At 41.0% G+C, this 14,363-nt stretch overlaps 1 protein-coding gene across 25 annotated transcripts in view; it reads left to right on the forward strand.

The window, feature by feature from the left end:
* ADGRL3 (adhesion G protein-coupled receptor L3) overlaps nucleotides 1-14,363 on the forward strand; it is a 528,954-nt gene that overhangs the window by 185,581 nt on the left and 329,010 nt on the right. The window lies entirely within an intron of this gene.

The following is a 14,363-nucleotide window of genomic DNA, read 5'->3' on the forward strand; positions in this document are numbered from 1 at the left end:
CCAATCCTCCATTCTTCCCAGGCTCTACTCAGACTTCTCTATCTCCTCCCTCCGAGTGGCACCGGGGGATGGGGAAATAAGATATATGGTCAAATCATCACCCATTGTTTCTGCTGCTCCTTCCTCCTCAGGGGGAGTACTCTGTGGGGTCCCTCCCACAGGAGACAAGTCCTCAATGAACTTCTCCAACATGAGTCCTTCCTGTGGGCTGCAGTTCTTCATGAACTGCTCTGGTGTGGGTCCCTCCCATGGGCTGCAGCCCTTCAGGCACAGACAGCTCCAGTGTGGATCCCTCATGGGGTTCCAAGTCCTGCCAGCAAACCTGCTCCAGCCTGGGCTCCTCCCTTCACAGGTCCACAAGTCCTCCAGGAGCCTGCTCCAGCGTGGGCTTCCTATGGTGTTACAGCCTCCTCCAGGTACCCACCTGCTTTGGTATTGGGTCCTCCATGGGCTGCAGGTGGAGATCTGCTTGCTTTTAACCTTCAGAGGGATGCAGAAAGACAACCTGCCTCATGATGGCCTTCACCACAGGCTGCAGGGGAATCTCTGCTCAGGTGTCTGGAGCACCTCCTCCCCCTCCTCCTTCCACTGACCTTGGTGTCTGCAGAGTTGTTCTCACTCCTCTCTATGACAGCAATTGCTGTTGCTCAGGTTTTCTTCATTGCCGTCTTAAATATGTTACCCCAGAGGTGCTACCACTGCTGCTGATAGGCTTGACCTTGGCCAGTGACAGGTCTGTCTTTTGAACCAGCTGGCATTGGCTCTGCAGGACTTAGGAAAGATTCAAGCAGCTTCTCATGGAAGCGACCCCTGTAGCTGCCCTGCTACCAAAACCTTGCCATACAAACCCAATACAGAACTCTAGCAGAAAAATTTGGTCTTTTTATTAGCCAGGCAAATGTTAAGTGAAATCTGATATGTTTAATTCTTTGGAGTAAGATTTTGAGGCCTGGGGTTTTTTTTGATATGAGAAACCCAAATGTAGGGCCCAGAAGTAAGTTGCCAGGTTTTCTAAGTGCTGAAGGGTTTAGGAGCTCCTGTTTGCAGGGGTTGCTAAATGCTCAGAGCAGAGCTTTGGAAAAATCTTGCTGCATGATTTTCATGATGCCTAAGTGGAAAGTGAATTCCACCAAGGATGTAATTTTTAAATACTGGTCAGTGGGAGCATGTTTGTAAATAATGTGACTCTCTGTATGTAGGCTGTGGAGCCCTATTCTTAAAATATTCATCAGACTTTTTGTGTTTTACATGCACTGTGTACATGCTAAGACACTAGAGGAAAAGTTTACAGTAAAGGAGATTAAAAAATGAAGTATGTGTAATGGGCTGAACATACCTATAGAGTACAACCTGTCTGCTCGTATCACTTATAACACCTTTGGGCACAAATGTTATCTGTACTATCGTTCTTCAAGCAAAACTCCTTGATGACTTGAAAATCAGAATGATTGTTTAAACTGAGCCAACCAATAGGAGTGGAATGAAAGAGCTATGAGGAAAGGTGTTCTTCATCCTTCTCCAGGAAAGTTAAATGGTAAATATTTTGTAAATCTTTATAATTAAACAATGTTAACAATTTAAATATGCCTCTGGCAGTTCTGTTTTAAATTCACAGTGCCACTGTAGCTGGAAAATTCTGCCTGATAGTTGCAGTAAATGAAAATGTCACAAGTATCGTGGGAGTTGTATCATGCCACATGTGAGCAAACACTAGTCACGTAAAAATTAGGTGCCTGGAAATATTTCTACCCTTTTATATTCTACAAAGTAAAGGGTGTGTGTACAGGGTGTGGCTTTTGCAGTTTTTGTGTGGTTTTTCTATCAGTCGGTGGTGGTAAATCTGACCATCACATGTCTAACCAACACATGTGTTATCTGATCCCTATAAATTGCTAGTGAAGGTGCGGTAGAGGCTCACAGCTACCTTTTGAACAGTGGAGTGTGAAGACATTTGGCCTAGCTGTTCTCCCTGTTTGATGTCTGAGATAGCTGGGATGCAGCTACCATCTCCAAACTTTAGCCTGTTCTTTTCTTGGGGGGAAAAAAGTTACTGAGCGTGTATCTAGTTGTTTGGGGGTGGTACATTCCTGATGCTAAATGAAGGGAGAATACTGCAGTTTAGCTGTGTAATGTGAGGTTTGATGAGTATGTTTGGTATCAGCTAGTACTGGGCGGTCAAAACCCCATCCAGTTTCCCATGGGGACTGAATCAAAAATTCAAAATCAGAATTGTATCAAAGGTTGGAATAAATAGTCTAATGGGGCTTCCAAGGGTTTGAAATCAGAGACTGAATGTCTGATGGCTTTCAGGTGCTCTCCCTTGCTGCCCCTTTCCTTACAAGCACCTGTGGAAGGCTGCTAAAGTGAATGGCAGGCTGGCATCAATGCCGAGGTTCCTGCTAGCCTGAAGACAGTATATGTATGTTTAAACACATGCCACAGACTCACTTCGCATATAAAAATAGTCCATTTGAGCCCTGCTTATTTTCTTTTTTTAATAATCCCCTTTCACTGCATATAGAGAACTTTCATATTTTATGCTTAAAAGAACTCAAGCATTTGAGTTCCTGTTTCATGGGCTGGAACAACTCCTGTCCCCTGTAGTGATTGTCAGAGTTGACACAAACTACTTCTACTGACTGACCTTGCTGCATCTCATTCCCTTTTTGAGTTTCCTGACATAGTCTCTTCATCTGTAGTGGTAGCTACGTTAGACAGATTTCTTAGGCCAGTGATCTCATAAATTTGTTGGGATTTTTTTTGTTGTTTTGGGGTTTCTTGAGAGGGCTTTCTTTTTTTAGCTATCTCATTTCTTGGAGTATATTGTGTGACTTGGGTTGTGATGATAGGTGTGGAGTCAAAGGGTGTACGACTTCAGAGATCTGCAAGATGAAAAGTAATCTTCTAGGATACTGCCCTGGTACAATGTCATCTTGTTGATAAGCTGTAGAAATAATGAAAGGGGAAAAAGTCATGAATCCTTGCAGTTTCTTGGTGCTGATGTTAATCTGCTGTATCCTAAATGCACAGGCATTGTACAGACTGGTTTTACTTGGACTGCTCTGATCATAGCTCACAAAAACCTGAAACCATCTGAAATACTTGAGGTAATAGCAGATTTGAGTAGTGGATGGTTTCTTTACTGTTGCCCTTCACTTGACTGGAAAACAATTTATAGCTTGCGTGGACAGCAGAACTCAGACCAGTGTGGAAGCCCCCCAGAAAGCTATCCCCTCTCCTAAGCTCAGGCAAAGCCTGTAAAACCATCTGTTGGATAAAACTAAACCTGTTATACAAAATTAGAGAATTATACAAAATAGAAAGCAAAAATATCAGAGGATAAAACCAAACAAAAACCCAATACAACACCAGTAACAACAACAAAAACAAAGGCTCTGTCATCCTTTGCAAGGACTTTGCTATAGACAGGGCTTTTGCACCCCTGCATCTATTTGGCCCCCATTTGAAAGCTTTTCTCAAAGCATCTGAAGACTTGGACCCCCAGGAAAGTGCTCCTTGGCTTGTATCCCTCCATGTACACCTGAGCAAACTGATTGTCTTTGCCTCTAACAGGGTGGATTTCCTGGAGGCACTTTTTGGAATGAGCAGCTGTTCTTATCTTCCTTAGCCTTTTTCCCCTTGACCCTAAACAAAGCAGATTTCTCTTTACCCACAAATGAACATTGTCAAAGTTCACCCGAGATGGGACGGACGTGACAGGCAGCAGCTCAGTTTGCAAGTCTGGAGAGACATACACCTGCTCTGTCACATTGCTGTCATGCTCATGTGTGGCTGAGAGTTGAGATTTAAAACTTCCAGACTGCTGGACAAAAATAATAATGGAGATAAAAGGATTCAGAACTGCATGCTGCTAAGAGCAGGATTGGAAGGATACCATAGTGGTCACTGTGGGGTGAAATTTTGCATGGCTTCAAACAAGTAACTTATTCTAGGCTTTGGAAAAGAGCTGAAGGCCTCTTGTATACAAAGATCTGTATCATTCCATCAGATTGTTTTATTATTATTTAATTGAAAATTATTTTAAGGATTGTATTGTGTGCATAACTTCATGATGGACAGTGAAGAACGATTATTTTTTTATTGTTGTTACTCTAATGCTTTAACAGCCTAATCCAAAAATGGACAACCACTTACTATTATCAGATTAAAGGAATAATCCAAATTGCCTAGTTTCTGTTGGAGATAGTTATAAATGCAATAAAGTCAACAGGCATGGCAATCTGCCTGTTTCCTCTGATGCTAAACTTTTGCCCTGCAGTTGTACGTGAGAGTGAGTTGTCAGCATCCTGGTTCCTGCTTGGGCAAAGTGGGGTGTCAGTTGAGGGGGTTGGTTCCTCCTTGGTCTTGCAGCTGCCTGAGGTTATTTTTTATAATTTAACCCTGTATTTGTTAATGAGTTGCAGACTGTTCCCTCCTGATGATCCATGGGGTTAGTTAGTCATTACCATGATTACTTAGGTTTCTTAATCTTTTTCTTGATATACGATGTGATTTTTGGACTAGAACCACTTGCTGAAAGCTAAGCAAGACTGAAGCCAGAACAAGTTAGGCAATAATATACCCAAAACCTGTCTGAAATTACAGGACAAACAATAGGTATCTGACATTAGAGTAGATTTGCTATTACAGTTAGGACAGGCTAGACAAGAGTCATCTGATCCTAGAGCAAGGTGCAAGTGCAGCAAAGATTACTTAAATAACTTTGGAGATGGAGCTAAGTTTAAGCTAAAATAAATTCTTGTTCTGACAAGGCCTGGACCCTGGTATTGTTATGAAACTTAAGGCCTACTACTGACACTTGGCAGCACCAAACTGGCAGGGCTACCATTGATGCTGGCCCAATTCTGAACTTCCAGAAGATGAGTTGCCTCCAATAATTTATGCAGATTTGTGGCATAGTTGTAAAGTGACCTTCCTGCATTTAGGGGTGAGTGGCATCTTGTCTCTCTGTAAAAGAATTTGTTCAAGATGGGACTGAACAAGTTTATTGTTTGCAGAGCAGAAAATGAAATTTGAAGTCCTTTCCAGTCATTGTAGCTGCAAGGAAGAGAGCCTTGTCTGCTGTCCTTTTCCTACCTTCTGTGCTTCTGCGCCATCTTCACGATGTTTCTGGGAGACAACTATGGTGAGGGAGGGCTCTGTCTTTGTGAAAAGATGGCACTCAGAGGTCAAGCTGATCTCTAGGCATTAGCAGGTCCAGATACCGAGCCAGTTTCTGTGGGAACAGTGGAAATATTTATTACTGAACAGCACTGGTAGTTGCCTGGTGACAATGATTCTGTTAAAGCAAGCAGCATTATCTTTCTTGGGGGAATATATGATGCGAGCAAGCTGGTCCTTGGTGACAGAGTGCTGTTTAATGTGAGCTGAACATTTGCCTCACTACTATTTTAATACAGTGGAAATACTGTCACTGCTTAAAATACATACTGTGTTTCTTTTATACTTGTACAAGTGTTATGTTAGCTAGTGAATGGTGGATAATTGCCTTTTACTACAATACTCTATATAGTCAAAATGAAATACAGGAGACAAGTTTTATTAGTTGTGAAATAGCCAAGTTGACTTCCAGGCTTCTGCCTAACTTCATTGTTTTAAAAGATTAATCATCCTTGAAATATTTATAATATTTGCTATTCTTAGCAATTTATATTACCTGCAGCCGTGCCACCTTTTCCGTAGTGGAACAAATGATCGAGGAAGGTTTTTCCTGATAAAAAGGGGTAGCTGTTCTAATGTATATACTACAGTGCTTTCATTAGCAGCAATATACTAAAATTGGGAGTATTTAGTTCCTCATCTGATGACTGACCAATCTATAAGCTGATAGAGGGTGAAATTCAACCTTACAAAGACTCTATACACCGTTTAATTCTTGCTTAAGCCATTAAGCAGTGCAGAGGTCTGGGTGCAGACCCACTTCTTTCATGTCTGAATATCACACTAAATAAGGAAGGAGATTTTAAAGGGATTTTCTAATTTTTTTTTTTTTTTTTTTTTTTTTTTTTTTTTTTTTTTTAATTCAGTGTTTGGCAAGTGTGTCTGCTCATAGCATCTCCCTGTGTTGAGGAGGGAAACGAGATATTGTGCTGTCTTCACTTGCCATTAGTACTAAAGCATGCTTTATTTGGGACATGCAACCCTTTGCGATCAGCACAGCTTTAGTTGCAATGAAGCTGGAGCTATAGGATTTGAACCATAGAAGGCAGCTGGTGTCTAGGGCTCAAATTAATGCATGGAATTTATCCTTTCCTATAGGCTTCCTAACACATGTGACATACAGCAGCATGACATGTGGGTTTCTTTCTGAGCTACAGCAGTAGGAAAGTGCTTGCTCTCAAAGCAGTAGGAATGGGGGAGTTGTGCTACCCTGCAGGCCTGTAACCTCCGATGCTTGTTTCATTTGTAACTGTTTCCTTGCAAGACTAGTTTCTGATCTCTAGTAACCAACTTCGGGTGCTCTGTTTTTTTGTGGGTTTTTTTTAAGCATTTATTAAGCCATAAGATGTGACAGCATGTGAATTACAGTGTAGTAATTCACGCCCAGCACATTCAGGCACAAAGATGAAGGCCAAATGGCCTCTGTGCAGCTAAGTGTGAATTAATGTACCATAATTTAGTTCCCATTATATTTTACTGTGATTATAAAAAATGTTTTTGTTAGTGAACTTCTTTAAGAAATGTTAATTTTTAAAAAACAGAATCAAAAAATACAACACAGATCTTGCCACAAAGAGGGGTAAGTAGCTTTGTGAGATGAAGAGTTTTGCTGAATCCTGAAAATATATTTGTGCAGTTACTAACCCTAGGTAATGAATGGGTGTTATGGTACAGACATGTACTGTCTGAAAAACTGACCTAACTGTAACTATTTGTTTCATATCAGCTGCCAGGCAGTTGCTAAGAAGGATGACTAGGCTTATTTGTTCCTAACCTGGTCTTGATTTGCTCTGGAAACCTTAGCTCGCAACCATCTCTTGAGCCATCTGATTTTTTCCAGTTCAGGCTATGCAAGTGCACATATCAGACACTCATTAGGGCTATGTTTGCTTTCAGTCCTAGTGAGCGTTCAATGAGTAGAGAAGATAGGTTGTCTGTGGCAGTGTGGAAGAGACCAGAGGGACCAAGTTGGTATGTCTGCTCTGCAGTGTGTTGGGAAAAATAAGCCAACTTGGAAAGTGGCTTGGATGGTACTGGAGAGGAAAAATAAAAGGGCCATGAATGCCTTAAACAGTTTTCTCAATATTTCTTTTGTCTTTCTACAAACCTCTAATACTCTTTTGTTGAAGACAAAAGGCAAAGCTCATGCAGTTAAGGTTGCTTAACGGTTATCAGGATAAAACCCTCTTCCCAGTGAGCTGTTTTTGAAAATTAATGAAGAGCAGCCATGTACTTGGCACATTATTCATTGAGATGACAGGATCTCTAGGACAATCCCTGGCTGTCTCTTTCTCTTGGGATTCAGGAGGATGTTGAGTTTATTCATCCACACTGATCCTGATGGCTCTCCTTCACTAATCCTGGCTAGCCAGCACTGTTAGATAGCAGTGTCCACAACTATTCCTTATCATAACTAAGCACAGAATAAATGAGCAATAGTTATTAAAAGTGGATTCTTCCAAGGAACTTGCTTTTTGAGTAAATTTTACTTGTGCTCTCAGCAACTTGTAGCTGATCAGGATATTAATGGAGCCAGGGCTGTTTCACTTTTGTTGGGTATCTGGATTTTAGGAATATTGTAGTGGCCCAGTGAAAAACTATGGTAAATTTCCATGTAAGCAATAAATCTGTGATATAATTATTATGGTTTGGGTTTAGATGTAAACCTTTAAAAAAAACAACACTCAGCCAACTAAAAAAAAACTTGCATGACTTTTCCAAATAAATACATCGGAATAATCTTTTTATGTGTCTTTTTGGAGTTAATAATCCTAAGCAACCAGGACTGAAAAGTGTAGTGGGTCAAAGCTGACTCATACAGGTACAGGTGTCCCTTAGCCAATACCCAGAGGTACCACGCAGCACCAGGAATATTTTTCACATCTGCAGCTACCTCTGCCCTTGAGAAGACAGCTTGTCCCCTGTTGTCTAGGACATGTAGGATACTCCAAAGGGACTGGTTTGGGGGAAGCTGAGGTTAAATGAGGCTGGTGCAGTAGAGAAAGAGCAGCAGAAGTGGACAGCTTCCCTTTCATCATCCCAGTGAATAGGGATGACAATTGCCTACCATTCCGTTTGCTTTCACCTGTTACGGTAATACCTGAATGGAAAAATTGAGATCTATTTGGTTAATTGCAAATTCTACCTAATACTTCGTTAATGCTGGACTTCCAGATAAAGCTTTTATGTGGCAAATATGACAGGCAGCTACCAAAGTTTGGAGAGAGCCTGCTGTTCTGGGCTGTGTAAAGGGGTTTGATGGATGAGGCTGTAATCTTTTCCTCAATACTTGGAGAAGTGGAGGACCTGAAGACAGCAATGCAGGTGGGAAGCCATGCCCAGGTTTTGAAAGCACAAAAACTTGATGTGCCCATCCTTCCCATGCAGCTGTAACACCTCCTTTCTGGATGTGAATATGCCCACAAATGGGATGTCACTCCTTTTTCTCTTCTTAATAACTTTAACTATACTTAAAGCATTGGAGTTGGAGAGAAAACAAAAAAACTTACTTGTGAGGGTTGTCTGGCCCTAGTTCTCTCATCCATTTAAGCTGGGCGCATGCTGAAGTACTTTAAGCTAAAATGAGAAAAGAGTGAGAGTGAGGGAATGAATTATGGCCACCTTCATTATCGCACCGCCTCTTCAGTTGCTGCTAACCTGCTCCCACAAGATCTGGGCAAATCTGCTGTTTTCCTCTGTTAGGAAGAGCACCCTTGGCCCAGCAAGAACAGCAAGCAGAAGCTCTTTATTGCAAATAAAACTGCTGATTCCCTAGAAAAAAATAACAACCATTTTATCAACTCTACAGTCATGTTAAATGAATCCTAGAGCCATCTGATGTTTATTACCCCACGGCACATTCGCAGTTGTTCAGTTGGTTCCTTCAGTGATCGTGATTTCTTGAATTGGTTGTGTTGTTTGGTAATGTGGTTTTATTTTAATTTGGAAGAGATTTCCTGCTGCTCAATGAGCAACTCATCTGGGAAAGATGATCTGGGAAGGGAAGAAATTAAAAGCATGTTGGAGAATTCAGAAGCTTTTCCCCACTTTGAATTTTCTTGATTCCAGGAAATTATTTGGTGCTAGGCAGCTCCCCCAAATATCCTCCCAGTGCCTAGCAGGACTATCTCTGTTCTCTCATGAATCTGCTCCAAGATGTGGGATGCTCAGTGGGTTTTTATGCAACACCACACAGATGCTGCAATCTGCCCATCACAGAGTGTAGGACTGGGCTGGTGGGTTTTCAGTTACGGTGCAGTATTGAATGCATACCATAAACTCAAGGAATTGTAATCAGAGCAACATCTACTTTTATATCATTCCTTGTGCTTTGCCATATTGGGCTGCTTTCTGCAGTGCCTGATAGCGTTGGGTGCCTTGCTACACATCATGAGATGTTTGTTTTACGTAAGATTTATGGATGCTAAAGATCCTTCCCAGTCAGTCTGTGCATTAGAGTAGGCAGAAGAAGAGGTAAGGGCTAGAAATGTGTAATTCGGGTATCATCACTCCCTCTTATGCCGTAATTTGTAGAAAGTGAGATGCCTGATGGATTTTTAGAAGCTCAGTCACATTGTCGGCTGTTCTTAAATCTCCAGAATGTGGAGCCATAAATAAATGGCATTTCGATTCTGAGTCTTTAACTTGCCATGGAATTTGGATCAGACTCTAGTGATTCCATGTAAATGCACTTTTGAATCTGGTCTGCTCAGCCCAGAGGGGTTATTTTGGGGAAAGCTGAAGTGTAATATGGAAGAGATTGTATCCTGGGCTTGTTTTAGCATAATCTTCTCTCAAATCTTAGTGCTTGCGGTGAGTTGACCAGGTTGTGGACTGTTCCCCTGCCCCAAGAGCTGTAGTACTGCACAGTACTACGTATTCTCTTGGAAGACTCTTCCCCTTTAAACTCTTCTAGGAACAATTAGCATTCATCAGTGCTGCTAATTTAAATGAGAATTTTAAAACTATTTTTTCTCCCTCTGCAGCTCTTGTTGTTGAAGAACTGCCTCCAATTTTTACTTTGCAGTTTTGTTTCTATTACTGAAATGCTGGAGACTGTTAAGAGCTGATTTAGTATCAGGAGAGCAGATTACAAGAAGAACTGGCTTTGCTATGTCAGTCTTATGTCTAATACTCCTCTCTCTACTGGAGTGGAGGGGGAAATGTGCATGTTGGTGTATAAGCAAGTCAGGTACACTGGCTGTGCTAGTTGCTTCCAGTTGGAGTGGGGCTGGGAGATTTCGCTCCTTTGCAGTTCAAGGTGTGGATGAACAAACCGATACGGCAGTGTCTCTGCAGGCAGGGAAAACCAGTGTGGTGCTCCACAAAGCCAGGGGCTGGTAGTAACTGTCAGCTGCTGCTTGCCATGCCTGTCTCAAAATGTATCATCTTCCTTTCCCGAATACGTCTGCTCCTCTGCTGGAAGGGAGCATTCAGCACTGGTGCTAACAGGCGTTCCTGCAAGCAGGTATCCCATTTATTTCACCAGCGGAGGCACGGCTCTACTTTGCAAGACAGATTCATGGCCAAGTCCCTATTTATCACTTAAAACAATATTTTGCCAGCATTGCTGCTCACTTCTCTCTGTGTGTAATTTGTAGTATGTTTCAGGGAAGAATGCCTACTTGTAATAGTTGTAGAAAAATCCAGGTCACTGAGTTTATTTTTGTGTGTATTTATATATATTTATGCATGTGTGTGCGCGCTTTAAATATAATTTTCACACTGTATATATAAATAAACTTATAGAGAGCAGGTCTGTCTAAACTCAGAATTATGCAAGGAACTTTTAACATGCCTTCATTTCATTGACATGTCTTGAAATCTAGCCTGTCACCGCTATTCGTAATCTTATAGGCATATGCAATTAAAATTTTTACTATTAGGTATTACTCTGGGGGAATTCCGAGGACTAGGAAATCTAATAATGTTTAGTTGTTTTCCTTAATTTGATCGGAAAAAATAAATAAAAAATGTGGCCTCTTGGTCAGATGCCAAATACATAATGAATTTGTACCATCAGCAGACACCTTAGAGTCTCTGAGCCCTGCTGGGAAAAGTGCTTGGAAGTCATGTGTTACAGTATCAGACAGTCATAAAAAAAATTAAAATAAAGTACTTGCTTACCTTGACGTTTGTGTCTGGCAAAACAGGTCTGGATCGAAACTTTGGGAGCTGATGGACTCTTATTTGTGAGAAGCTACTTTGGCATGTCCTTAGCATTTCTATCACTTTGGACACAGAGCAGTAACCCCGAGACTCTATAAGCACATCCTTCCATCCTGACAGCTACAATGCTTGTTTCAGATTGTGCACCTGAATTCACAGGAGCCTTAGATTAAAGGGGTGGAAGACAATAAGATGGAGGAGATGAGGCATAAAATGGATGAACCTGTATGCTCTGTTTAGTGTCCTTGGGGAACAGAATTAAAAATGGGGGCAGGAATCCTGTTTAGTAGAAACCCAAATGTTTCAGATTATTTGCTGTATGCCATAACTATTAGCACTGGTGCCAAAAACTTCCTAGCAGGCCCCAGAAGGTGGGACTGCTCAATTTTGATGCCTGGCTTGCTGTGGATTCATGTTTTGTCGTATGTGCTCTTTGCCCTAGTAATGCTGGCTGTCCCCCATTCACCTATGTAATATCTGAGCCTTTCCTGCCTTTCTCTCACTAGTGTGTTGAATTGTGGTGCTTCCTTTCTAAGCAGCCAGTAGTTCTTGAAAAGCATAGTAACTTAATTATTTAGGGTCTGCACTGATTAGCCTCACGTCTTGAGGCTGTGTAGACTCTCAACTGTGGAACATCTGGTGACAACCTTTTCTTGGGGCCCTTGCACAAATACAGCCTCTTTTTGGATAGTAAATATGACAGATGTGAAATTCTCTAGCTCTTGGGGGAGTGCTGACATGTTGAACTTCATTATCTCTCATTGGCCAGTTGGCATAATACAATCAAGAATAACTTTTGAGGAGGGCTGGCATGTCCAGTATCACTCTGGAACACTGTTACAATGAGAAGCTTAAAGAAGGACAAGCTTAGGGCACAGAAAAGTTGATACAAGGAGATGGGATCAGTCTGTCTAGCACTCATGAAAATGCAGTACATTAAAAAGGGTAAACTGAAGTTAATGGGAGCTGTGAGGTAGAAACCTCTGAGAGACTCACAACCCATTCATGTGCCAAGACCATTTTAGTACACTTCACCACAGTGTGTGATTTTTTTTTTTATTTTTTTTTTTTTTTTTTTTTTTTTTTTTTTAATGGTTTTACACTGGGGTATGGCAATGTAACTATCTTATGGAGGTGGTAACTGCAGAGCTGCCAAATGTTCCTTAGTTTTTATAAATATATTTATTGGTGGTTAAACAGTAATAATGCTTAAACTGCTACAGCATTATGTGTGAAGTCAAATACATGTATAAGATATATAGTAGCCAAATAATCTACCTGGAATGTAATAAAAATGCTAGTTAAAGCTGTGGGGAAAGGGCTAGCTAGAGCTGGAAAGTAATAGTAATGCTAGTTAGAGCTGTGGGAAGAGTCACAGCAATGGTATTTTTTCTGGGGAAGCCTAGGGAAATCTTTATGAAGCAGAGTATGTGGCTCTGACAAGGTAAAAAAATAAAATGTATTTGACTCAGATTGCTGTGAGTTGCAAACCCCATGGCTTTGTATGTGTGGTGTTCTCTTCTGGTCACGTTCCTTGTCTGAAATGTGTTTCCTGGGGTGGCCCACTCTTCCCTCAGCAGGCTAAGAAAAGAGGTGCCGGACTTGACCATTTTAAGTTAAGCTGTGCAAAATGAAGACCATGTATGCAGACACTACAAGTTCCTTAGTTTTTGAGGGGAGGTTTTGATCAAGTTCTGCTTTTATTAAATTATAGAGTTTAAAGCAAAGTTTTGGAGAAAATCATGCAAAGAAAGTAAAGTGAATTAACTATGAAAGCTATGTACTTCATGGCAGTAAAATGATGTTATTGTATACTTACTAGAGGGAATGAAGGACTTGTTTCACTATAAAGATCCTGTATAACTTACAAACAATATAATCAACTTTATCCTTTCCACAGAGAACCCAACATCCATCCATTCACTCCGGCTGACTTTGTCTTACAATAGGCCTAGAAGAACATTAAAAAATGAAGGGCAAATCACCTCATAAAATACAAAACCCACCAAGATGAGGCACCTGAGTGCTTGCTGTCTCTTTGCAATGTGAGTTTGACATGACATATGAGCAGTTCTTGTGCTTGTAAAACCTGTCTTCCTGCACACAACAGCCTTAGCAGTCAAGACTGAAAAACAATCTGCATAGTAAGCAAAAAAAAAAAGAAACAAACACCACACAACCACTTTTGCTCCTCAGATGTATTTTGTTCTAGCTACTGCCCAGTTATAAGTTGTTTATTGTGTTCTAGAGTGTAGCATGCTCTAAGCTGACAAAAAAAGTTGCCCTCCATCCACTACTTGTTATTTATACATTCTACCTACCTTTGTTCTGGCTCCCCAAAACCTGCTCTATATTGACATCAACAAATGGCATCAAATACTAGTAGGTGGCATCATTAATTTACTAAACTACCCCTGATGTCAAATCAACTGAATGTATTCCTCAAATGTTGCCCACATCAGTACAGGCCTAAATTCAAAAGCATTTGCCTCGCCCTCCTAAGATAGGCAATTTCATTTCATTTTAATTTATTTTAAAACCCTGTAATCTCTCTCAAAGCTTATCACTTTTCCTAGCTGTTCCAGCCCCCTGACCCAGCTCACGTTTCTGCCAAACATACCAGCAGCCCTTCAATGAGCAGCAAGAGCAACAAGCAGCTAGTGAGAGGAAGGGTCACACCTAAAAAGAGTAGGAAGGCAGCAATGGAGAAAAATGAAAGGAGCATGAAAAGTAACTGTTGTGCATGCAACAGCCCCATCTTGCCAGTTCTGAAAGGGAAAATTTCCTATTACTTAAATGCATCCACTACCAACCTCACATGTCTTTTATAGCCTAAACCACTACTAATGTAACTCAGGTTAAAAAAGACGCAGGTGGTGTCTCCAGTGAAGTAAGTCTTTCTTCACTGACCACAACCCTTAGCACACAACCTTAATTTTTATTAAGTTAATGAGTGGCATGAATCTCACAAGAAGCAAACAGTAAAGCAAAACAAAGCCTACAGTAAGAGAGAA

This window comes from Athene cunicularia, assembly GCF_003259725.1.
Source record: "Athene cunicularia isolate RWA chromosome 4 unlocalized genomic scaffold, athCun1 chr4_part2, whole genome shotgun sequence".
NCBI lineage: Eukaryota > Metazoa > Chordata > Aves > Strigiformes > Strigidae > Athene > Athene cunicularia.